Source organism: Calidris pugnax, unplaced genomic scaffold (assembly GCF_001431845.1).
Source record: "Calidris pugnax isolate Ruff unplaced genomic scaffold, ASM143184v1 scaffold219, whole genome shotgun sequence".
Taxonomy (NCBI): domain Eukaryota; kingdom Metazoa; phylum Chordata; class Aves; order Charadriiformes; family Scolopacidae; genus Calidris; species Calidris pugnax.
The window spans coordinates 14,132,692-14,157,834 of record NW_015094507.1 but is presented as its reverse complement, the minus strand read 5'-3'; the positions used below and the strand labels follow the sequence as shown (position 1 = coordinate 14,157,834).

Below are 25,143 nucleotides of genomic sequence, written 5' to 3'. Positions count from 1 at the left end.
GCGGTACTGCCATGTGATCTGGAAAATGCTCAGCTGAGCAAACAGCTCAGAACTTAGCGTAGCGTTTGATATTTTTATGGTTTTAATCAACATAGCAGTGCTTGCTATACTTTCAAACGCAACCAGGATTTCGCTGTGTTTATCCAGTTAATTTTCTGCACATTGAGATAACACACACCTCTAGGGCAGGTTTACATTCAGCTTTGCAAATCAGGAAGAGCACTCCAAGAGGAAATGATGGGTTAAGTACGGACGAGTTGTAAAGAGCCTCTGAGAACAGGTGGTTTATGGAATCATTGATTGCTCACCAACAGAGATTGCTTTAACTGATGGTTATGTGGGAAACTCACCATAAGTCACCATAAGATTCAGCATCTTTCAAGTCCCTGCTGGGATCTGAAGAAGTTTTCCATGTGGACAGCTGAGTGATACACAATCCTGAGACAGCAGTGACTCATTATCACTTTGGATTTTATAAAAAAACTAGAAGGAAAAAACATTTCCTAGCGTGCCATGAACCACTGTAGTGTTCTTAGAGGTTCTAGTGACCGGAATTTTGAATTTACTTTTCCTTTGTGGTGTCAGGAGGAGTAAAATAAAATTCTGTACCAATGTTTGAAAACAGTCTCAGTTTTAAGTTCAACCCAGCTGTACCCTGAGGCTGAAACATGGCCATGTTTTGGCAGCAGGGAAGACTGCCATATGTTGCAGTGATAAAGAAATTACACTGATGCCAATCTCTAAAGTCAGACTTACAAAAAATATCTAAGGGAGTATATTTGTAGCAATATAAGCTCTAATATATATATAGAATAAAAGAACCTGACAAGTCTGTATTTAAGGTTAATTTTTCTGTCCCTTTAAGAGTCATGCACTTTGTAAATGCCACAAGCCACAATTCACTATTGTTCTTGAGAGAAGTTGTACATAATAGATAAATCCATTGCACTTCCCTGTTACACAGAATCACTTGCTGTCTAGCTCCCAGCTTCCAATAACCATAGGACAAGTCCATTCTTTGAATAAGTTCTTACTTATCGACTGGCTGTTAGTGAACACATACTGGAAATTGATAAGAAGATTCTTTTTTTAGCAGACATTCAGTCAGACCTCTAAAGAGAGCAAGGATGTGGAGACCCTGAACGCGGCTGGCAACAGCATGACATAATCTTTCTTTTAATGAGGTCAGTGTAGGTCATCAGTTTTTAGCTCTCATGGGTGACTTCCAATGCTTTTAAACTCATCAATTAGTTTTGGTGCCAGCAGTATGCCAAGACTTTGAACACAAAAGACTATTTGTATTCTTGATATGCATAAAGTAAAATCTATTGTAGGATCTATTCGTACAATGTGGCAGTTCCAAACCACGTCTCCTGGAACCTGATGCAGAACAAAATATCCAATACAAAATACTGATCTCAATCATAAAACTTGTTTTCTATTGTAAGCAATGAAGCTGCTGTTTCTCACTGCTGACAGAGGACTGCTACTGATCCATCAAGCTAAATATTTGAGCCGTTCTAAATTCACTCCGTTTACCAGTATCCTGAGACACGTTTGTGAGACTGTTAAGAAGTTGCTGAGAACAGAAAATGGATTCCACCAGCATCTTCTTGTTTTCACCATTTATGTCCTTGAACTCTTGAAAGAAATTATCCAGGAATGCAATAAATTTGTTTTGAAGCAGAAGTTCTACTGCTGACTAGGTCCATACTTTCCAGGTAAACATTTTTTTACCCAGCAGTGATGGTGGTCTTCAAATTTCCACTTTTTGACAGCGTACCAGCTAAGTTCTTCTGCATGTCCTGTGCCAACAGGTCCAGCTGGCTTTGCAGCGAGGACATTAATTCATTTGCGTTCTTTGTATATACAAACCTTGCCATTTCTAGTTCTTCTCTAAAATTCCCATAGTAATGGGAATTTTACTGAGAAAAAACACTGTTTCTTCCTGTAAGGTTTTCAGAGTGTGAGAGAGACCTCCTAAGAAGATAGTCCTTTTTAGGGCACTCCATCTCATCAACCACAGCAGAATGTTTCCGCGTGTTATTCTGAAGCTGACAGTTCAGTTCCAGGACAGTTTACACCATTGGTGTCAAGATATTTAATGCTCTTCCTAATCTACACATATGCTCCTCGGTCATCCTCAACAGCTCAGCTTTACTAGCAAATGGCAGAGTCTTATTTGGCATATTTTTTCAGATATATAAGAAAGTTCACTGGTCAGCAATTTTTTAATGGGGGCAAAAGACAATGATACAACTAATGCAAATATATTAGCTGCTGAACATCTGGTAGATAGGAGGCTACCTGTAAAATATGGATGTCAACATCTGTTGCTGCTTCAGACTGTTCTCACTAACTGAATCTGGTGTTCTGTTGAACAGAATATTCATTTCTCCTGCAAATGCATTTGGACTACAGCACTGTGTTGATCAACTGCCTTCTTACGATCTGGTTTTGCATAGCTACATCTTTTGTACTAACAGTACTAACCAAATGGCTAGCTGTGCCACTAAGCTTTTATTTGGTGTTCTCCCAAACAGAAACCACATATTCTTTCTCAGCTGGAGGAACCTTGTTTTCTTGCAGATCTGTCTGTGTTTCAGTTCTTTCCCCTTGATCTGGTGTTGTTAAGCTTTGCTTTTATTAATTGTGAATGATTTAGTGATTGTTTTCACCACTTCTTCCATGGCACTGGTTATGTCAATGCACTCTGCAACTTGTTCATCCTGAATTGTCAGCTTTCCTCTAAGGGCTTCATGAATTTTCAATCAAAATAATATAGACTCAATTTTACTCTCATGCAGCAGCAAGGTCTCCTCTTAGGTGTTCAGTCTCTTCAGTATCTTAATAATAGCTCCTTTTGGCAGGTGCTGGTTAACTTCAGGACTCATTATGTTCTTTGCTCTGTGAGCACACTTCAGTGTACTCTGTGTTTCCTCAAGATTTATAGATGTGTGAGAAACTGTGATAATTATTGATGTTCTTGGTTGTTCTCCAAGAAGAGTCTTGAAGGATTCTTGTAAGTTAAGATTCTGTGTGTCTCCTTTCACAAGACCAGTAATAACTCTTTCTCCAGTCAGAACAGACTACTTTGTATTTCCAGCTTCACAAGCTCTGTTATCAACTGCCCCAAATACAAGTGTTCCAGTTTATCTTCCCAGTTCTAACAAGCTCCTGTCCATCTACTCTGGTTTCTTTCATATGGTTGGTAACCAAAAACACAGGCTAGGAACAACTGGAATATGCATTTGTGTCACTGGCTGCTGTAGTTCTTTTTGCTGCACCTCTTTCCAAGCTTTGTTCTGCTTCATTTTTGCTGTGTCCAGGTATTCCTTCCAAGTCTATCACATTTATACCTGTCTTGTCTATGGGATCATCAAACATCTAAAGTCTTTTTCCAACATTGGGAATAGGATTCAGAAGGTCAAAAAGCTCTTTATAGATTTCCAGAAGACAGAATTTTACAAAAATTCAGTATAAATTGCTGTGACTTTTTCTAATATTCAATACAAGGCATCGTACACCACATCTGGTGCTGTGCACTCTCTGAAGTGACTTTCCAGCTCTTACTGTCTGCTCTGCAGATGAGGAATTGTGGTATTTATAGATGCCTTCCATGGACACCTTAAAACAGAACAGCTCATCTGTCAGTAGGTTTAACTAATGACCCACGCTCTGAAAAATGTTTTAGGGAATTGTCATATGAAAAAGCTTGAACTCTGATGTAATATGTATGTATGTAAACTTTAAGATGTAGGTATATTGGAGATGGAGGCAGAGATTTTTGGGATGCACTGGTTTTGGATTAAATGTACAGATATGAAAACAGAAACTGACTCCAAAGAAAATCCAGTAGCAAGATGCAGACTCTGCTCAAAACTAGAGCTGCTCCAAGCAATTCTCAAAACACTATTTCCTCCTATATATTAGAATCATAGAACGGTTACAGTTGGAAGGGACCTTAGAGAACATTGAGTTCCAACCCCCCTGCCATGGGCAGGGACAACTCCTACTAGACCAGGTTGCTCAAAGTCCCATCCAGCCCGGCCTTGAACACCTCCAAGGATAGGGTATCCGCAACTTCTCTGGGCATATTAAAGCGCTGTTCAGTCTTGCTAAATGATAGAAATAGCTCACTAATCATTAGATTTCTCTTTTAATTCTTCTCAGTGTTCTTCACAACCATGGGATCAGTTAGAGGGTGGGGGAAGAAAAGCTCCCACCACCTCACAGTTCCATGAGGTGAGATGGAAAGAAAAGTGCTGTTACTGAGCCTCAGTGCAAAGCCCAGAATTCTGTCCCTGCAAAGACAGCATCTGGAAAAATACATGACTGTGTGCAGCAGTTTTGTCTCAGAGAGGTCTCCCTCCTCACTCTAACAATAAGGTTTTCAAAAAGCTACAGCAAAATCCTTAATAGGATAGTAAAGGACTGACGCTTTAACATCCCAGAGGTAGCGCTCAGGCGCTCACACCACAGCGGGCCTGCCCTTCTGGAGACCTCTCCCTTTCCAGCCCCACTTCTTCTCCTAAAATCCTCCTCCCCAACTCCCCCCCGGGCTGACAGCCCTCCTCACCCCGCCGGCCCCGTGCGGATCCCGCCTCACAGGTGCTCTGCCCACAAACTTATCGCTACTTCAGGGGCTTGCCCAGGCCTTCTCCCTCCCGCAGGGCCGCGGACAGGCGGGCGGGAAGCCACTGGGACGCTACCGGCGGCCGCTGACCGCCTCCCGGGGACAAGGTGGACGCCGGCGCCTCTGCCAACGCCTCCGGGAGCGACCGAGAACCGGCGAGAGGATCCCTCGCCTCAACCCGGCCCAGGCCCGGCCCCTCCTCCGGCAGGTGCGGCCCTGCCGCTCCGGGGCCGCCGCTGCGCACTGGGCGGGGCGGGGGAAGGCTCCTCCTGCTCGGGCACCGGAGCCGCACAGCCGGGACCGGCGGGTTGGCGACGCGGGAGCTTCTTCCCCGCGGTTCGTCCCCCTCCCGCTGCCCTGGGAACGGGGCGGAATAGGCGGCCGCCACCTGCCCCGAGGTGAGTTGAGCGGCCGGGCCCTGAGGCGGGCGCCCGCCCGCCCGTCGCTCCCGTTACCTAACCGGGACCGGGCGGCGGGGCGAGGCGAGGCGGGGGGAGGAAGGAAGGGAGGGTAAGCGGCCCGTCGCCTCAGCACCGCTCGTTGCCGGGGAGACGGTTCAAACGGCAGCTCCGACCGTTGGGGCGTCCCTGGGTAACGGCTGGCGCCCGCCTCAGCGGTCCCGCCGGCCCTCGGCGCGGTGCGAGTCCGGAGGCGGCGGGAAGGGGAAGGGGGGTGAGGGGGACGAGCCGGAGCTTGAGTGGGGCGGCTGCGGGTCCCGCTCCCCGCGGGGTTGTGTGGGGACGTGCTCCCAGGTGCTCGGTGTGTGTGTGTGTGTGTGTGTGTGGCGGCGTCTTAAAACATGGCTCTGCCGCCTCGCAACGGGGGCTGAAATGCGTCGCCTCACTTCGCAGGGGCCGTGTCCTTCCTCTCTCCAGACTTGAAGCCGCTCGTTTGGGTGACAAAACCGAGCTTTTTTCTCCTCTCCGGGGGCTGAAATACGCCAGGGCTGTCAGGAGCTAGGCACCTCGATGGCCGGAAAATGAAATTTGCAGCAAAATTGAAGAGGTGCCGCTGCTCAGGTGGTTGCATACTTAGCTGGGTTGGTTCTCACCCCTGGATTTCCCGTTTGGTTGATCTGGGGCAATTCTGCCCCAAAACGAAGCCCAGGTTCTAGCGGTGGTGGAGGCTGGTGCCAGTCTGCCCAGTGAGTTCAGGTGGCAGAGCCAAGCCCGCTCCTGTGTATGGCCTCTGGCAGAGTCCCACTGACAGCTGATATACAGTACTGTCACACACAAACACTGGGAAACACTATACTTGGCTGCATTATACCGTACACTGTAGTAAAGAAACAGAGCTACAGGTTGAAACAGAGCGACAGGTTGAAACAGCATGGTGAGGTAACCTGTAGACATTGATCTTAGCAAATAGTGGGAATAAATTAGTTTTTTTTAAAGCCTGTTATAAATTTTTCTGGTTTTGTAGGGGTAGGAGGATCTCTTAGGAACGTTTCAGAAGCAAGTTGGGGGTTGGTCTTGCTTGTGGAAGTGGTAATGGCAGCGTTCGTTCAGTTATGAAAAGGTCAAGAGTAGACCCAGAGGCCACAATCCTGCTAACTGTAGCGCTGAGGGTAAGGAATTATTGTAGCCTTGCCAATTCCTGTTGATTCTGGGATCGGCCTGCATGAAGCAGTTGGCAGGGGTAAGGCCTCTGAGGGGTGTTCAACAATTCTTTAGAGTTTTTATCCAAACTCCAAGTTTACTATCTAACCAGAGTGTACAGAGATCCAGTGATGTGCTGAACAAAAATATAGTTACTACAGATGCTTAAAAACCTGCCAATATATAACTTCTCAGGCAGATCTCTTTGCTCTGTTCGAGTTTACAAATGGCTAGGGAGAAATTTTTACTTAAGTTTTAAAGCATTCCTTTCATCTTTTGTCTGCTTTTCATATTGTGAATAATTTGACAGTATCTGTAAAGCACTTGGCAGTTATTAGGTATGAAGTACTAAGCTAGGTATAGGTAGTCTGAGAAACTGTTAGGGAATAATAATATCTTGCTTTAGTAGGACACTAAAAATAATGCAGTCATACCAATAAACGCCTCTTAAAGCATAAGATCTTTTTTTTAGGTGATTACAGTGTTTATAAAAAATATCATCAGGATTGTGATTTATTGAGCGATAAAAGTCCTCTTTTTTTCTTCGCTAAGCATGCATGAAGAAAATGTGCATTTGGGCAGCTATTGAGTTGGCAGATGTGGGGAAAACAGGACTTCTAATATTTAAAGGGGGGAAGAAGTCACATCAGGATTTCTTCAGAAATGATCCAGTTAGATTTGCAGATATATCTTCCATTCAAAGCGCGTGCTTTTAGAGAAGGAATTTTAATATGGAAATTGACGTGGTGTTTATTTAACACTTTATAGATGAGTGTGTTATGTGAACCACACAGAATATGAGATTGATTGTTGTCTTTACTGTTAGAAAACTATGTGATATTCTAAAAGTAAAGATGACCATGCAGAAGGTAAATTTCTGGAGATATTTTTTGAAAGCAAGTTTGGAAATGACTGAACTTCAAATTGGTCCTGAACAGATAGGGTAGAATCTTGCCTCGGACAACAAAGTAGAGGATTTCCTGGTATTTTCTAGTTGAGCTGTAATCTTATTTGAAGAAGGACATGAATGGCAGTGTTTGAGATGGCAAGTCCTGTTAAAAAGTCTGTGTACTGTATATTGCTAAATGTGTAAATGAATTTGGCTCAGGATTTGAATTTGAACACCCAAAGAACTTTGAGTACCATCAGGGAAGGTGATTTTGTTTTGTGTTTTTTCTCTCTGATCGTTCCCTTTGTATTAAAGGGAGCAATAAATTTGCAGTTCTCAGTTTGGAGAAGTATGGTTGAAACATCGGTGGCAGATGGAAATCTAGACTTGTGTAGGCCTGTCCTTTAGTGGGCACTCTCAAAGTTAAATGAGCGGGATTTGACCAGAGAAAATGCAGTGTTCATTTAAAAAAAAAAGTTTTTTATTATCTCAATTTTTGATTCATAATGTGTCGCTTCTGCCTGAAAAATCAGAAATTGATATCATGTAGCTTCTGACACTGATGATCAGCTTCTACAACACAGCAGAAAGGAACGTATTCAATATGAAATTCGTGGTGCTGCTGTGGTGCTTTTGATCGACTCTGCTGAATAGAATATGATTGACTTAATGGCCAAGAATGACAGTAATTTAATGCCACGCTAGTATGGGGAAGGGATGATTATAAATTGGACTAGAAATGGGAATTGGATGAAGTGAAAAATGAAATTAATTTAAACACTCGGGTGAGAACAGTTGACAGTGTTATCAGGAGAAACTGGCCAAACATAATTGTCATCCACTGTAATTATGCTCACCTACAGTAACCACATAGTTGACTCATTTCAATTCTTTTTAGTGTAACAAATTATCCTTTGTATTTCTCATCCATCTAGGACGTTCGTATGGCACTTGTCAGTGTGTTGTGTGCTCTGAGGACTTCAATTACGCCAGAACTGACTGGGAAAGAAAAAAAAATAATAATGAAATTCTCGTTTGGATTTTTGTATCTCACTTCTTTGGTGATAGAGAAACAGTGCCAAAAGGCTGAAAATTACAAAGGTTTTCCTCACACATTTTTAGAAGCTGATTTTTTAAAAATCTATTTATTCCTCACAAAAATGACAAACTGGTTGTTCAATTTCTTGAATTATCTGAGAACTAGGCTTAATAGCCAATCACTTGTAGGATCCTTGAAAATGCAATTTCTAAATCTTATTTGTGTTCTGAGTCCTTTTGACAAATTATGAGATCAAACGAGGTCTGATGTTACTCGTGTCACTCTATATGCTTACTCATTTGAAAGGGTATGTGACTGTAGCTGGGATGCTTTAATGTTACAGGCTTTATTAACTTATTTTAGAGGGATTTTTGGAATTACACTATCAAATTCTGATCTCTGAGGAGTAGTAAAGAATGGATACTTTTCACAGTTTTGGGTTTGGTTTTTTTTTTTAAACAATTTTATATTTTGTACGTTGGCTCATGGGTAGAATTTACATCTGATCCAATTTTGGGCTTTAAACAGTTTGAGTTCTTTAATTTGAGAAGAGACATGCTTAGGAGAGAATTTGTTGAGTGGTGTTCCTGCTGAGTCCGTGAAGAAATTCCAGGGACAAGAGGCAACTCTGGGAAAAGAGGAAGCGATGATGATGGAGCTTGGCAGTTTAAGCTGGGAGAGCAGGAGAGCTTTGAAACTCCTGGTTCTGTGTGTTCCCATGTGGACCGGCCACCCTAAATCTGTCTGGCCTTTATAGGGAGGGAAATAGCTAAGGAAGGCCAGAAAGGAGCTGCAGCGTGTTGTGGGCAGGTGCTAGTGTGTGTCCCGGACCACAGTCTTTGTGAGTTCCTGCACACACGGAGGAACGTTGCACTATTGACTGCCAAGTCACCTGGCCAAGAATGGGATTGGAAAAAATGTTCTGTCAAGGCTTTATCAGATTTGTATTTTGATTGCCTGGTAAACTACGGAAAAACTTGGACGTAGCTAAGCTTTGATGCTGAAGTCCCTTACCAGACTTTCTGTGGACCAGCAGTGTTGGCTTGCTTTCTTTGGAAGAGATTTTGGGCACACGAGGCAGCTGAACTAGAATAACTTTTGTGCTCTACACTGCCGGTGGGACAGCTAAGTCACTTAAAAGGCAGATCCAGTGTGGGAACTGGGGTAGTACTGATGGGTCTATATACACCTACGTACAGTGCTAACTTCAGAATATGTCTCTCAACTACCTTGCTGAATTAAAGGTGTAATTTCAAACAAAGTCCCAGTAGCATATGCCGTGCCAATTCCATTCACGCTCGTGCCAATGTGAAGCTATTGACATTGGTATCAGCAGTTGGAGATTTCTCTGGGATAAGAAAACAACAAAATATGTAAATGATTAGGAGTAAAATAAATCGGAGGCTTCAGAACATCAATAATACTTGAAAATGTATGATTTTTCTCTAAGTTAGGTCACTACTCTGAACAATTATGTAAATTGAGAATGTGTTCTGCCAAAATTTCTGTAGCAATATGCTGCAGTAATTTAGAAGAAGTTTAATTGTAGAGAATGAGCTTTATAGGGAGATGAGGAGTGTAAATATTTTGATTCATCAGTACTTAAAGGTTATGGTTGTTATGTAGAGTGTCTTTTTCTGCAACCATCTGTCTTTATTTTTCCTGACAGGAATGATACGTATAGCGGTTGGTTTTGACAGTGTAGAAGATGTGAAGTTGCAGCCTAATTTACTGTTGTGTTTTTCCTGAATGCTGTGATTGCTTAGGACGTATCTCAAAAATGTGCATGTGTATTTTTTCCCCTGGTAGTCTAAACGTTAACATCTTCAAATTTTCTAATCCCTTGCGCCTTCAGAATAGCCTTTTGTTCCACTGTTCAGTAAGAATATGCTTGGAAAAAAACTCTGAGCATGACTAGTTTGAGTAACAGGGGCCTTTTGTTTTGAAGGTATCGTATCTAAGAATGGCTGAGGTCCATTTCTACAGTGTTGATAAGACTGGATTTTTGCCCTGTGTGTTTGATGGTTTGTGTTTTGTTTGTTTGTTTTTTGTTTAAATTATTTGTTACGTGAAAGCAACATTGCGTAGATTAATAAAAATTTTGCAGTGGACAGGAGCAAGCTTATGGCCTTATTATGTCTGAAACGTTTTCCATCAGGTTTCACTTCAGGTTAAATAAAGTAAAAGGGCTACTGCCCTTTGTGAGCTAAACTGGGACTCTACCTGCCTTATCGAGACAGAACAGATGAAAACCCCTGGTTGAAGAAATGTCATCGGGATACGTAGAGTGCATTCTTTCCAGGTTTATTTTTGAAATTCTCTAAAATTGGTATTAACATTTTTTCCAATAGCTACATTTATAAGTAAAGAGGGGCTTTGAATAATATTTCTTCCTGTTCTAATAGATTTTACAATCATGTCTTTAAAGCAGTTAATAGGCGATCAAAAGTTTCTCCCTTTGAGGGTATACATATTTCATGTCTGTTTTCTCTTTTCTGTGTTATACTTAGTTTTGGAAGTTCCATTTCAGTCAAAATTGTTTTATTGTAGTTGCAGAAAACCAAAAAAGAACTGAGGTGATGTTTTCAGAACAGAACTGGGGCTTTGACTTCAGTGAACTGTGGAGATCAAAATAGAGATCTCAAGAGCTAAAGGCTGAACTGAAGTGTGGAACTCCTTTAGCAGGGATAACAGTATCTGTTTGGTGGATTTGGTATATTCCTTAGCTGAACTACCTTTTTTTTAATTTTTTTTTTTTTCCCTTTTAATTTTCTCCTTTGGTAGAAACCCAGGCAAACAAACAGGAAGGGAACAGAACTCCTTTCTGGCAGGGTCTTAGTGCATGGGGACTGCAGAGTGCACTGAGAATGTGCCATATCCCTGCTGTGCTGGGCTTCTCATCCGCGGTGAGGTTACATTAAAATACACTCTGCATCTCTTGCAGTCTGCGGTGACTTTTGCATACAAATGCAACTGCTGTATTTGCTTTTTGGGAAAGTGCATAGGAAATTGAGTGATGCAATACAGCTATGAAATCTCATATGTTTACTTTTCACCTGTGTGCTCCATCCTCCAAACAGAATCACACAAGTGCAAAAACATAGGAGTTGCTGAAATGTAAATAAGAGGACGGGATGTGCTTTGCTTGCTTACTTAGGGAGGATAACTATGAATGCAAGTAGCAATTTAGCTTTACAGAAAACAAGTCAAACGCCAAAAGGTTTCTGTAACCAGGGCTGGTCTTCTAATACATGAAGTTCTCTTGTACCAATGTGACTGCTACAATTGGACCTTTAAGTATATACTCAGTTCGAAGCATGACATTTGACTTCTTTTTTTTTTTTTTTTTTAAATTTTATTTTATTAGGATTACTCTGTTTCTTTAAGACCTTTTATTCAGGTCCATCGTGTTAGAGGATTTATGGAGTTAGATTCCGTGCTTTAAGTGCAAATGACAGAAGAGTCTTACTGAAGCTCAGAGCAAATCATGCATAAAACTAGTGCAGTTTATATTTCTTGCAGCTGTTCACATTTCCACAGGATTCTAAATCTGGCATGGTGTAACTCTGAAGTACCTTAAAGGGAGGAAAGCTGCTAGACAGGCTACCTGAATTTACTGTCTTTACTAGTTAGAAGTAACTCTTGCACTATAGACTTGCATTGATTTTTAGTGGTGTTGCTGGATAAGTGAAGAGAATTAAGGCTCTAATAGCTGAGCCTTGTCGATTGTCATTTGTGGCAGTTTAAGACATATATACCTCCAGCTTTCCACTTCCCTCTGCTGCTGTAGCAGAGCTGGTGGAGTAGAGCATGTGCCTGTGTTTTGGCTGGTTGTAGGAACTGTCATGGGATGTCAGTATGGGTTTGTACATTAATATTAGCTAGTGGGATGGTGGCAACATGAGTGTTGCCTCTACTCTGGGGCAATAATTTGTGGCAGGACATGGGGCACACAGGGACAGGGAGTGGAAGCCTCCTCAGCGGCGTAGATTGCTCCAGTGAATTACACATTATGGTTCTGCATTTTGTCCTGGCACTGGTCTGTGTTCTATGAACATTGTTGTTGGAAACCCAAGGAATGAATTTTCATAGGCTGCATCTTCAGTTTCTGACTTTTTTTATTCCTTTGCCCAGGTAGTAAGAAAGATTACTATGTGATAGCAAACCAGACCAAGCCTTGAACGCTTAAAAGGAGGAGGGGGGGGAAAAAAAACGTGGTAATATAGCTGTGGTGATCTAAACATATGAGGGAGGTGGAGTGGGATTTTGTTGTTTGTTTGGGTTGTTTTGTTGTGTTTTTCTGAGCCAGCTGAACAGTCTAAACACTTGTCTGTTCCTTTTCTAATTCTATTTCCAATCGTAATTAAAGATCAGAGATTAAAAATTATTTAAGATTGTCTTTTTAGGTGGTTTTCCTTGAAACAGAGGCTTTTCTCTGAATACAGAAAAGTTGTGTCTCAAACTAAGGAGGGTGGGGAAAGGTTGAAGAAAATGTTGAGCTGTGAACCCAGAACCTTTTGTTTGAAGGAGGAAAAATTAAAAAAAGCACCTCTATCCATTCTCGGTTAAGGTTATTTTCCATCTGTTTATCTGTGTGACACACGCATTGGAAAACTGCAAGAAACAGACTTTATCACAACATTGGATCTAATGGATTTACGATCCCTTATGCACCTTTTCTGGCTCGATGGATGACAACTGAGTAGAAGCTGTGGGTCGGTCACTCCTTGCCTTTCTCTCATGCTTTGATACGCGATGTTCTGCAGCGATACCGGCTTGAGGTACTCCTCATCCCTCTACGCCCCTGCTGCAGCTTACTGCTCTTGTGTTTTGCTGGCATCGCTGTTTGTGGAGGTGTGCTGTGGACTGGCTCACCAGCACGCCTCTTCAAGCTTTAAAGGAAAGCAAAACAAAACCACCTTAATATTAAAATGAACCCCACAGAAGTCTCCGTACACTCTTAGGCCAGATCAGTCAGGAGAAGGAAATACAGAAGCCACTGTCGCTGCTGAACTTGTACCCGTTCTGTCCTCAAAGAGCAACCACTTGCTTTGCCCTGTAATGAACATGTGCAGAGTAGAGAAAGAGGTTGACTGTGCTTAGTTGTCTTTCATATAGTAGGGGGCAAAAGGTGTTAAATTAGTGTTTTTATTTACCAGATTCTTTCACTGAATTGGAGTAAGCAGGTGTTTTTACTGCAGCTTGCCGTAAATAAACAGAAGGGTGTCTGGAAACCCTGACCAGCTTTTGTGTAGGAGAGAGCAGTCATAACAAACTGGTTCTGTGAGAAACCGAAAACAAATAAAAGATGAGCTGTTATTCATAGTTTACAAAAGCAGAAGAGATTGTGCACAAAAGAAGCAAGTTATTTTCAAATACTGAAAGCCATTGTTTGCAAACCTGGGACAAATTTCAGTAACATTCCATGTTCTCCTGTTTTCAGTCTTTAGAAGATCTGAGGACGCCAAAGGCAATAATTTTAACTGACTCCAGCCTCAGAGAAGGGTGAAAATTTTCTCCAGCTACTGCGTTCAGTACTGCTAGAAGTGTTTTGAATCTCCCCAAGGTATTTCCAAGAACATTTCTTACCTGTTTCTGAGTGTTACAGTCTTGCAGTGACTTAAAACGTTGCAGTCAGTTAAAGCAAATAATCTTTTCCCCTGACAAAACTCTTTCTTCAGGGAAAGCTCTTCTTTTGGCACTTTAATGAATGAGATTATTTCCTATCACATCACAGTTATTTTCCTTATTATTTTGTGTTCTTGGCATTTTTCAGTGTAACATTACTGTACAGAGTGAAAGGTAGGCAATACGCAGATAAGAATATTTCCAGTTGTGCAGCTGAAGGATGGGTGTATGTATTTGTGAGGGTTTTTATTGAAGTAGGAGATGTTAAATGACACCAAATCCCAAAATCAATATTCCATTTTTAGTTTCTACCGGTACTTAGTACTTAGAGTAATGTCCGAGTATTTTAATAACTGATAATTCACATCGACTGTTTTCATGCAGCCACATCTGTTTCCCCAAAGAAAGTCTCTAGCCTTAAAAGATATGGGTAGACTCAGACTCAAAATGAAGCTGATGAAGAGGTAATAAAAGTCATGCCTGAAGCCGCACCTTTTTCTTAGGTTTCTGCTCGACACAGGGAATAACTATTTTAGGCAATCTTGGGAGCTTCACTGGAAATCTTGTGGTTGTATGGTTCCACGGGAACCAAGTAGGCTGGAAAACTGGAACCATAGATCAAATGATCTGTGTGACTGTGATGGTAGGAAAAAGAAATTTAATCTGTTTTACATGAAGGACGAAACCTTCCGTATAAAGTTATCATTAGGACATGCAAGTTGACTGCACTGTGTAGAAATACCCGCTTAGCGATGAACAAAGTAGCAAAACCTATAGGAGCAGTGTTGTTAGTGCAGTGTTTTGTGTGGGTAACGTTGAGAAACTACTTGGATGTCTCTGCAAGCTGCTGCATTGGGCTGTGTTGAATGCAGGTGGGGTGATGATACTTTAGCAATTCGATTGGTAAATTCCAATCCATATTCAGAAATTTTATTCTCTGCCTGTGAGAAATGGACTTCAAAGACCACGCTTACATAATGGTAAATTGGGGAAATACTCTGGTCCTAGAATTACTGCTGCATCAGGTTTTGAGTCATCTCTGAGAAGGTTTGTATTGCCAGTAGCGCTTCCTGAAGGAATTGCATAAATACTAAAGATCAAATGGCTTTTAGTTTTCGTTATTCTGTAGTTTGTGCTCTTTCTCTCCTGGAAGTGAGTTTTCTTTGCTTGGTTATTTCAGAATCAGTATAAATACAGAGGTAAAAGCTTGCATTTGTTTTTCAAATATAGCAGAGTTGCAGGAGTGCCCACTGCAATGCTGGTCATAGTGGTGGTGCAACAGCTTCTGCCTGCTCACTGACTGCCAACACTGTCAGATCTAAGAGTTAAAGTGCTGCAAGGTAGAGAAGGATCTTTCAAACCTATTTTTGCTTTATTACTAGAGAACAAGCGTCTCCTGATTAGGTAGGAGTGATTGTAGTGTTGCCAGGTAAAAGAATGAACCTGGCCAAAGCTAGAAGCCAACCCTTTGTTTGGTTATAGTGACTCGGGTCATCTGGATGCCGTCCTGCACTTGGCTGCATTCAGTGTGTTACTGTCCAAAGATGGAAAAGCAGCAGTGAGTCTGTGCTTAGAGTGCTGGAGCGTTTACAATACAACTACTCAGTTCATTGGCAAGGTGAGGAGCAGGCTGTCCCCTGCAAATCCTCTGATTCAAATCCAGGGTTTGCTGTGTGCCATTTGGTAAAGTGAGAAATCAAACACCATTTAATTATCCTCTTAGTCCTTCAGTCTACCTGCAGTATCCTTGGGCTTAGTCATTGGAGGGGATGTGTGGGTGCTTCAGGCCATTTCTCTGCCAGTCAGCACCTTTTGGGCCAATGTTCCTGTTCCCAGCTCAAGACATTGATGAATAGCTTCTATTTGTCATATCGTTCAATGGCTTTTAATTTTAGCATTGCCAGCCTCAAGCATTCAAATGCTGAAAGTCAGTTCCCAGACACCAGTAATTAAATCAACTCAGACACTTTCCATTGGAAGTTGTAAGTCTGGTATTTGATTATGTTTTCAAACTTCTCTCAGTAATCTTTAAACCTAGCTTTATTCTTTGTTTGAAATGGAAGCGTCAGGTGCAGTTTGATTCCAGGAGATACATCTGGTGACAGGGAAGGAAACAACCATGACTGCTTTGTTTTGTCTTTTCCTTACCTTAAAATGTGTTTATTTCCTGATCCCTGCTTACCCTTGACTGCAACAAAACTTTTCTCTAGTAGTAGAGACTGAATTAGCATTCTCCTTCCTAAATCAGTCTGTGTCAGATTTTGATTTAGAAGGTCGATTGCCTTTAGTGATGATGCTGTCCCATTGATTCTTCTGGAGATATACTAGCACTGATATATTTAAATTTTATTATTTGCTATGGACCAAATGTCGAGGCAACATAGATGGCTTCCATGTGAGTTAGAGGCTGGGAATCTAAACTAATGAAAAAGTAATTTAAATAAAAGATAAAGTGGTGTGATACAGTGTAGAAGATATACAGAAGATTACAGAATAATATTGTAAAATACACTAATTCAGACTGCTCCCAACCAAGTTAACTTTATTAAAGCCTATGAAGCATCTAGCTTATTAAAAAAGCTATGTGAAGTATTTGTTTTGTTGGGCATATGCAGTTTAATTTGGTTGTCGTTCCTTTATGAAGTGAATTGTCCTTTATATGTCAGTAAACATTGCTTTTGCTTGTTTAAAAGTTCATAGCAGCTGGAATCAAATGCTTTACACTCAAACAAGAATCATTATTAAGAAGGTTATCTCTGATCATGCTGATTCCAGCAATATTTAATGTGTTTTAAATAATTAAAAATGCTAATGTGAGATCATGTAGGTAAAGTGCACAGTTAAGGCAATTAACTGCATAAGAGCTAGTCAAGTGAAGAGTTTGATGTAAATTTTTTTTCCACTACAAAAAAAAAAAAAAAAAAAAAAAACAATTAGTGTATTTTATGATATTATTCTGACTTCTACGCTGTATCTGCATCTGTAGGAATGATCTAGCATTCATGTTTCACTAATTCTTTGCAAATGTGCAGCAGCATTTCTACTAGCAAGCTATGAAACATTATAATAATTCACAGAAATATAGGCTGCTAAACTATGAATTTTATCTAGTTCTCATTGAAGACCTTGACCCAAATTATTGCTGAAGGTCTGAAATGACAATAGATGTCTGTATATTATCAACTGAATTTGTCTTAATTGAGCTTAATTGGAAAAAATAAAAATCAGTGTCTGCATGTATTGTTTACAAAGTATTATTTTTGTTTATCAAGTGAGTTAATCATCAAACCTCATATAAATGGCAATTGTACCAGAACTGCTACTCGGTTTTCCTATCCTTAAAAAAATGTATAAAATTCTTGCTTATGAAAAAATATTTTTTTTTTAGTGTTACAGTACATTTGCTTTGGATTGGTATTAATTTTAGCCAGGAGTTCAAAGCATTCTTAGGCTGTTGTAATAGATGGAAAGACTGCAACTCATAAATGTGCTGCACCAAGGCACTTGAAGAGAGATGCAGAGGCATGTCATTCACTATGGTTTTGATAGAATTTCCCCTTTTTGCCCCTTCTGTTTCCTTTTAAGAGATAAAATCTCTTCAAGAAGATTGGAATGTATAATAAATAAGACATATGGGGCTAATAAGCTCCTGCATGCATTTGGTATATTCATAATATTCTCAGCTGTACCATAGAGAATCACACAAAGCACAGAATTTGTCTAGGTTGGAAGGGACCTCTTGAGATCGTTTAGTCTAACCCCCATGGTCAAGCAGGGAGCAGGTTATCCAGGACTCTGTGCAGAGGTTTTTTGAAGATCTCCAAGAATGGAGATTCCACAGCCTCTCTGGGCAATCTGTTCTGGTGTTCAACCAGAGTTGTTTAGAGTCTTGTGTTTTGATGGGATTTCATGCGTGTTAATAAGTTACAGAAGAAGCGATGTTTTACGTTGAATTATGAACAGCTATTTGTAGCATTTAGTGATTATTTTTTTTAACAAGGTTATTATTGTCCTTATAATTTTTAAGAATATTTGTGTTATTTTAGAAACAAGTGCTCCTACAGACTTTTAAATTATTTTTGTTTATATTGTGACGTATACAGATGTTGTCTTGGCGGGAAATGAGCTCCAGTTGTGTACAAGGAATTATGCTTGGTGGTGTTTCCCTTTCCAAATGTAGTGGTCTTCTACAGACTGGCATGCAATTTGCAAACTTCAGTTAGGCATTTGGGACTGCCTCCACAAATCATCTTATGTTGATTTTGAGGAGCGATGTTCACAAACCATAGAGACTTGCTGAGGTTCCCAGTTTAATGTCTGGGTAGCAATAGATGTTTTGGAACAAGGATTCTCAACAAGCCATGAGATGTTTGCATGAATATGAAGGGAAGAGCAGGATGTCAGTTTAGCTGATAGAAAAAATCAGAGGTGTATGTGTTTAAAATTCCTCACTCTTCTAGAAATAAGGACTCAGCAGTAGCCCTACAGAGCCTTTCATGGGTGCCTACGTTCACAGTGCCCTTATGAATTTAAGTGGCAAGTTGTTTCACAGAAGAAGTGTTTTATTTATTTTGGTATTTAGCTTCTCTTATTTTTTATTAAAATAATCTGAGAGCTCTTGATGCAGTGCTTGCCTGATAATGGGTCTGAATTCGGTTGTCCTTGCTGCGCTGGGCATTCAGAACTGCTCCTCTCACTTACGAAGAGTAAAATAACTATCAGACTAGAGCCAGAACTAGATACACATGGGATTATTCTCGATTCCCTCCTGCTGTCGTGATTTATTGTCCCACTAAGAATGCGCATTTTGGGTCAGAAGTAGAGTGAGTGAGAATAGGTATCCATAATCCAGTGATGAAGGTGGTGTCTTGGGGATAAGGAGATGGGGCTCTGTCCTGGGAGCTGGGACCAGAATGTCGAATGGGTATTTTGAAAACAGGGCAGTACTACGAGTTTCATGTAGAGGCTGATGCACAAGCATTAAGGAAGTGGGAGATTTGAGTGTACTTTTTTGTGTTTGATCAGTTTAAAAGCAGAGCTGATACAAAATACAGCTCTTCAGGATTCTCCAGTTAGAGTATCTCTGCACTTGCTGAGGAGTACTACACATTTCTGTTGCTGAGATGAGGTTTTTGGTGAGAAGTGACAGAGGATGATGCAGTTTCTGGTCTGTCTCTTGACTACTAAATGCATGATCAGCTAATGCTAGTCAGGTCTGACTTGTGAATTCATACAAGTTCTACAAAAAAATCCATTGAACCATACAGTCTCTCTTGAAATCTGTATATACCCAAAGGATTTTAAGTATTAATTCTGGGATTGTCTCTGAAAAAAAAGTAGAGCACATTTAAATTTGATGTTTGCAAACAAGAACTCAAACGTCTCTCCAGTAACCTAATTGATAGAGCTTAATTAGAGTGATCTTTTACTTTAGTACAAGGTATTATCTTAAAGTGAGTTTTTTAGAGCATTTTGTCAAAGACATGACTCACACTATAAAATGCATCATATGCATCCTCAAAATGAGTCTTTTTAGACTGTGTTTCTTGTCACCTCCCCTCCCAACCTGCTATGTCCTTTCTTTTTGAGAGGAATTTTTATTTGCTGGATTGACACTGGGTGTTAATGACAGTGGTCAGTATCAGAATGTTTTCTAGGAAGCTGGTCTGGAACACAGAATAAAGTCTGTGTTAGAATTGGATGTTGAAAAAGATTAAGAGAAACAATTATTCTGTTCCAATAAAATATGCTAGTATGAAGTCTAGATGTCTTGTGCAATAGATGAATCCCTGATGGAAAGGAGTGCACTAACTCTACTATCAGCTTGGACAGGGCATTCACCTGTTTTCTTACACAAGGGGTGAGGTGTCCTGATGTTTTCCTATGTTCCTAGCAGATCTGTGAACCACAACTTTACCAGGCAGGAGGTGGGAACTGTACCATTCCCAACCATCTTAATGTTTCAGAAACTCGCGCTGTAGCAGGTTGTACCCACAGAGAGCGCCACAGTTAGTTCCCCCAGTAAATCTCTCTCTTGATAACCCTCCCGAGTTAAAAGAGAGCAATTTTCCTTCTGTTGGTATGGTTAAGAGTCTTCTGTCTTGGTGAAATTGGTTTTGCTTCCTTTGTCCTGTTAGAATTTTGTACAGACCTGTGTATATAGTGAAATTCCTGCAGATTTTTGGCTATGGAGTGCAAAAAAATCCCTCTGATTTCTTCCATGCTACTTTCCCCTTTCCAGATCAGGCTTATGTGTGTTCTTTTCTAGCTTAGCTAGTTAAGGTGAAGCAGCAGTGACTGTGTAAACATGTTACAGGCAGTGAATGAAATAAAGTGATTTACAGTAATAAAATAGTGTACATGACGGAAATTATCTCTTTTTTTCTAAACAGTAGATGCTTTTTTGATCTGCAGAAGGCAATGTAAAAGAGGGTGAAGGGTTGGAAGAAACCATTCGTCATGGGGATAGCAAGTGAGGGATTTGTAGTATGGAAACCAGGTCCTTCCAGAATGACATAAGTTTAGTGCTTCGTTAATCTGTAACCATGGTGCTTACAGTGCTTCTGAATGAAACTTTTGGATGCTTTAATGAAAGCTTGGAATAAAAAGAATATAGATCACATATACTGAGAGACAGTAACTGCTATGCAGCAAGCTGTATTGAAGGTGACATATATAACTCTTTTATCTTGTCTTCCTTCTGATAAGACCTTAAAGCTTTCTTCTTAAAGACAGGCATAGAATTACAACATACAGGACCATCTTTACAGTTACTGCTGCATGTTTAACTCTGACAGTGCCAATATGTTTGTGTATGTGTAACTCAAGCTGGAAGAGTCCTCTACAAAATCTCACAGCTGTTTCTTTCGAGGAGACAGAAAGTCAGATGTCAGTTTGTCCTGTACATTCTGTCAGATTACGTCTTTCTGAAATATATCATATTTCTATAATGTAGTAGTAGTAAGTAGTAGTAATTGGGATAGTCTGCTACAAGGTGGAGGAGAAGAACTTTTGGAGGGAAACTCTGCTGCTTACTGTTGGAGGGTTATTAAATAACTTCCCGTCACAGAAGAGATGGTATGTGGTTAGTGTATGCAGCAGGTGGAAGGTGGCAGAAGTGATCAACCCAGTCCTTCCAGGTTGATGATCCTGGAAGATGGGTCCGACAGGAAAAGAGAAGTGCAGCAAGAAGCTGTGAACTTTCAGCACAAGTGACGAGACTGTAAGAGACAACTGAGAGAATGAGGGAGGAGTTGCCTGTCAGACTTTACGTGACTGAAAAAAAAAAAAAAAGCAGAGATGACTTACAGACTTTACTGCTGATGGCTGTCTTGATTGCAGTGTGTAACAAAACTTGGAGATGGGCAGCCCTTTCCATTCTCTCCCTCTATTTCTCACTCACAAACAATACATTTGTCTGTAAGTCTTACTTATTCTGGTCATCTAATTAGTTTGGATCTTCTATTTCAAACAAGAATTCTTTAATGTTTTAATCAAGTCTGGCTTTTCAATATAGAAAATCGCTCTGAGTTTGTTGTAAGGAAAAGGTCTAGATGGGATGGATTTACTTCAGAGCTCTAGCTAACTTCAGGTCCTGTCAGCCCTAATTAAACTTGCAAGTCAATTAAAAGTGAATGGTATGAAAAGCTACATGTGAAAATTCCTTTTACACTTAAAGCAGCTTGCAGCTCAATAGTAATACAGCTGTTGCTGTAATACAAGAGTTTATGCTGGAAGGGCATTAGACAGCCTTATAGAAGTTTTGATATAATATAAGTGTGGAAAAAGTGTCCTAGGAGAGTCTGTATGTGTCTTCCTAATATTGTTTCCCCTCATTGACTTTATTTTTAACAGAAACATAAGTCATATGAGAAGAATTTAACCTTGCTTTGTTTTTTCTTTTTTCTCTTTTTTTTTTTTTCCTTAAAAAAAATCAGACATCAAGATGTTAGGAAGCGTTGGAATTAGAAATACCTATAACTTTTCTTGTAGTAAGATGATCAAAGGCAACTTCAATTTGGGCATTGGAGCACTTAGCTTCTTTCCTTTTCTAGCATTCTTAGGTTCATGGGCATGTAACTTTTCAACATTTTTTAAAAGGTAAACTACAGAAAAAAAATCAAAGAACTGTACTGACAGCATGGAACAACGGCATAATTGGAACCATTAGCACTGAGCTCTGCTGCCTGAGTAAACTGTCAGATATTATTCATTATAATCCAGCACAGTCAGCAGAAAGAAAAGGCAAGTGTTCTGCAGATACTTCTCCACAAAAAAAAAGATGCAAAACCTGGTGGTCTAAAATGGGCTTTAACCAACTTTGATTCTTTTGGTTGCTTTCTTCCAAATCTGATAATTTTTGTGTTACATGCAGATTGTAGTCCAGAATCTTCCATGCTCTTGGCTCTTTTTCTTCTCTGTGCCTTCCCAGTCTTCACTCCTGACCTGAGCACTCAGCCTTCTTGTCCAGCAATTAGAATTAATCCCAGCTGATTTCTGGCTTCTCTTCCTGTGATCATGCTGTAGAAAAATCCATCCTTTCTCCTTATTTTGCCCAGGTACTCATCTGATTTCGATACTGTGTTTAGCTCCCCCTTTGCTAAAGTGGAAAACCAAGAAACAACTGCAGCTGTCTCACCTGGTCTTCATCACCAGCTTGTGTCTTTTGTTTCCTCTTCCACCTTCTTTCCCACTCTTCATTTTCCTTTTGACTTCATCCAAATCTGGTTCATCATCAAGATGAATGACTCCCTGCCCATTTTGCTTAAAGCTGCAGGAAGTCTTTTAATGCTCTCTGCAGAAAGGTGTTTGTAAATACCTACTTTCCTACATTGAAGAGTGGAGAGTTGATAAGCCAGTTATGTTGCAGCAGCCTAGAAAGCAACTCCTGTTCCTCCAGAGCAGGATTCTGTACTTCAGTGTTTGATTTAAATGGCAGATTATTTTTTCTGTCCAAAAAAAAAAACAGTCAAGAATCCTCGAAGCTCTGATATAAAGGAGGATCCTGAATGCCCTGTTCTGTCCTTGATTTGACTGGAAATTTTAACTTTGTACAAAGCATGTTTTAAATTAGCAGTGCATACATTAACAAAGGATCTCCAATTGCATATTTGCAATTTTTGTTGTTTTTTTTTTTTAATGTTTATTACTAGCTGGTCCACATCTCTTTCACCCTCTCCCCCATTTACCTCCCTGTTTCCATGAATTAATGAAAGACAAAACATAATAGAGAAAAATGCATTTATAAAACTGCCTAAGATGGTTCCTATGTTAGGACTGTTTGCTAGAACTTTGAATGTTCTGATACAACACTTGTTGTGTTTGGTGCAGGGATTTAAAAGCTTTGTTTGTGCTAGTAACATTGTGTGGCTCGTTCCAGGCCAGAGCTTGAAACTCAAGCATCCTTATCAGTAGGCCATGACAACAATCTCTGGCTTGGTTTTGACCTGAGCCATCTAGTGCTCTTCCAAAACACTTCCAGGCATGGCTTGGCAGCTAGTCAGTGGCTTTTCCTGTTAGTTGTTCAGATGTGGCCATGTTATTTTGGAGGCCACAAGAGACCAAATGTGAGCTAGCTGGCTGTATGGGTAATGGAACCAGCATTGGAACTGTTGAATTTGCTGATATTGATGAAACTGTCATTCCCTTCTGAGGGTGCATCTAGGTGAAACTAACTATACTTCCAACGAAGTACCGTCTGGGGATCCCTTTGGCTTGTTAATGTGAAAATATGAAAAAATTCATGCTAATTTAGTGATACAAGGTAAAATTGATAGTGATTTTTTTGATCAATTACTGTATGACATGAATAAATTGCTAAATAGAAACTTGGAGGCCTGTTAATAACCTGTTGCAATACTCTGATGTTCAGAGAACTGCCAGTTAGTTGCACTGTTACGTGTAGCCTTTTTCTTTCTTTTTTTCTTTTTTTCTGATTCTTGGTGTTGAAAGCACCCACAGAACACACAGAAAGTATTTTATGCTATTGTAATTATGCTGTGGGGGCAAAAAGACTCTTTGAAATAGTGTGGTCACTGTCCTGGAGGTACAGATGATCTTGAAGTATAGCTCTGCCACCCTGTGGCTACTGAAGGTCATTCTTAGAAGGTGCATGTTTACGTAGCTACTAGTACTCACAGCCTTTTTCTTTAAACTCCGTGAATGCTATTTTGTGGAAAAAATTGAAGGACTCTTGTAGGTCCCGTAGAGATGTATAAGCTCTCTATGCTTTTATTGAAAGATATATATATACACATACTCATTCACTGGAAATGCCATTAGTTAATAGATCTCACAAACTGGAACACCTCAGGTTCAGATGGAACTTCTGGAAAAAATTATTTACTTTGAGAGTGACAGAGCAGTGGAACAGGCTGCCCAGGGGTTGTGGAGTCTCCTTCTCTGGAGATATTCCAAACCTACCTGTATGCTTTCCTCTTGAACCTGCTTTAGCAGCCGGGTTGGACTAGATGATCTCTGGAAGTCCCTTCCAACCCCTACTGTTCTCTGACCACATGACAGTGTAGCATGTAGACACATCGCTGGTCACCTCAGTTAGGCAAGGCTGTCCACTATCCAGCAATCACTTCTGCTTTTCGTAGTATTTGTATGTGCTTTTAAGCAGAAAATGTGATTATTTATGTTTCAGATTGGTATAAATTGTGGAAGTTCATGTAGACTAACTGCCAAGATTGCAGACTGCGTACGGTATGGTACACTCCTGTCTGAAATAATTTCAAATCTGCCCATGCAGTATTTATTTCAGAGATACTCATATATTTTTGACTCTTACTACCCTAGAAAAGAATTACTGCTGTGTTCAGTAAAAGCACCTTGATGGTTGTGACTTAAAAATTCAAGGCTTATCTGAGTGAGGCCCTGATGACAGTGTTTCAGACTGTACCTCACCCTTCTGTGTCCATTTCAGTGTTGGTTTCTAGAGTCACCAGGAGAAATAATTGAGATCTCTCTAAATTTCTGTGGGTCTCTGCCCTAAAGCATTCTGACCTCATTTAGAGAAGTCATCCACATTTTGCAACAAATATGTTGAATTTCCAAGAAGAAAAATGCTTGAGTTTAAAGAATAGGATTTTTTTTGTTGTTTTTTTTATCCAATGAAAATGCAAATGAAATTCCAAATGAAAGTTAAGTTACAAACTACTTAAGTCACTCTGTCTTTTCATATATTTTCTTGAGTTCTACAGGAAAAAAATCTTGAAAGCGTACTTTGGCAAAGTAACTGAAGAGTTTGGTTCATGCCAGCAGCAGTATGCCTTAAAACTAAAATGCCAGAGAGCTTTCACACTGTCCCTTTATAATGAAGGTGGACTCAATGTATGGTTTAGATACTTCA

The 25,143-nt window shown here is 40.3% G+C and overlaps 1 protein-coding gene and 1 pseudogene across 3 annotated transcripts in view; one reads left to right on the top strand and one right to left on the bottom strand.

Annotated features, from left to right (window-relative positions):
* Window positions 1-1,486: 1,486 nt before the first annotated feature.
* LOC106901597 lies at window positions 1,487-3,387 on the bottom strand (annotated as a pseudogene).
* A 1,527-nt stretch (window positions 3,388-4,914) lies between these two features.
* KLHL32 (kelch like family member 32) overlaps window positions 4,915-25,143 on the top strand; it is a 122,752-nt gene continuing 102,523 nt past the window's right edge. For 2 of the 3 annotated variants that reach the window (XM_014964752.1, XM_014964749.1), the window contains exons 1-2: window positions 4,923-5,034; window positions 13,606-13,728. The gene's annotated coding sequence lies outside the window, so the exon portion shown is untranslated. Of the gene's footprint in view, window positions 5,035-13,605; window positions 13,729-25,143 lie in introns of all 3 variants that reach the window. The other variant, XM_014964750.1, reaches the window with a different exon arrangement.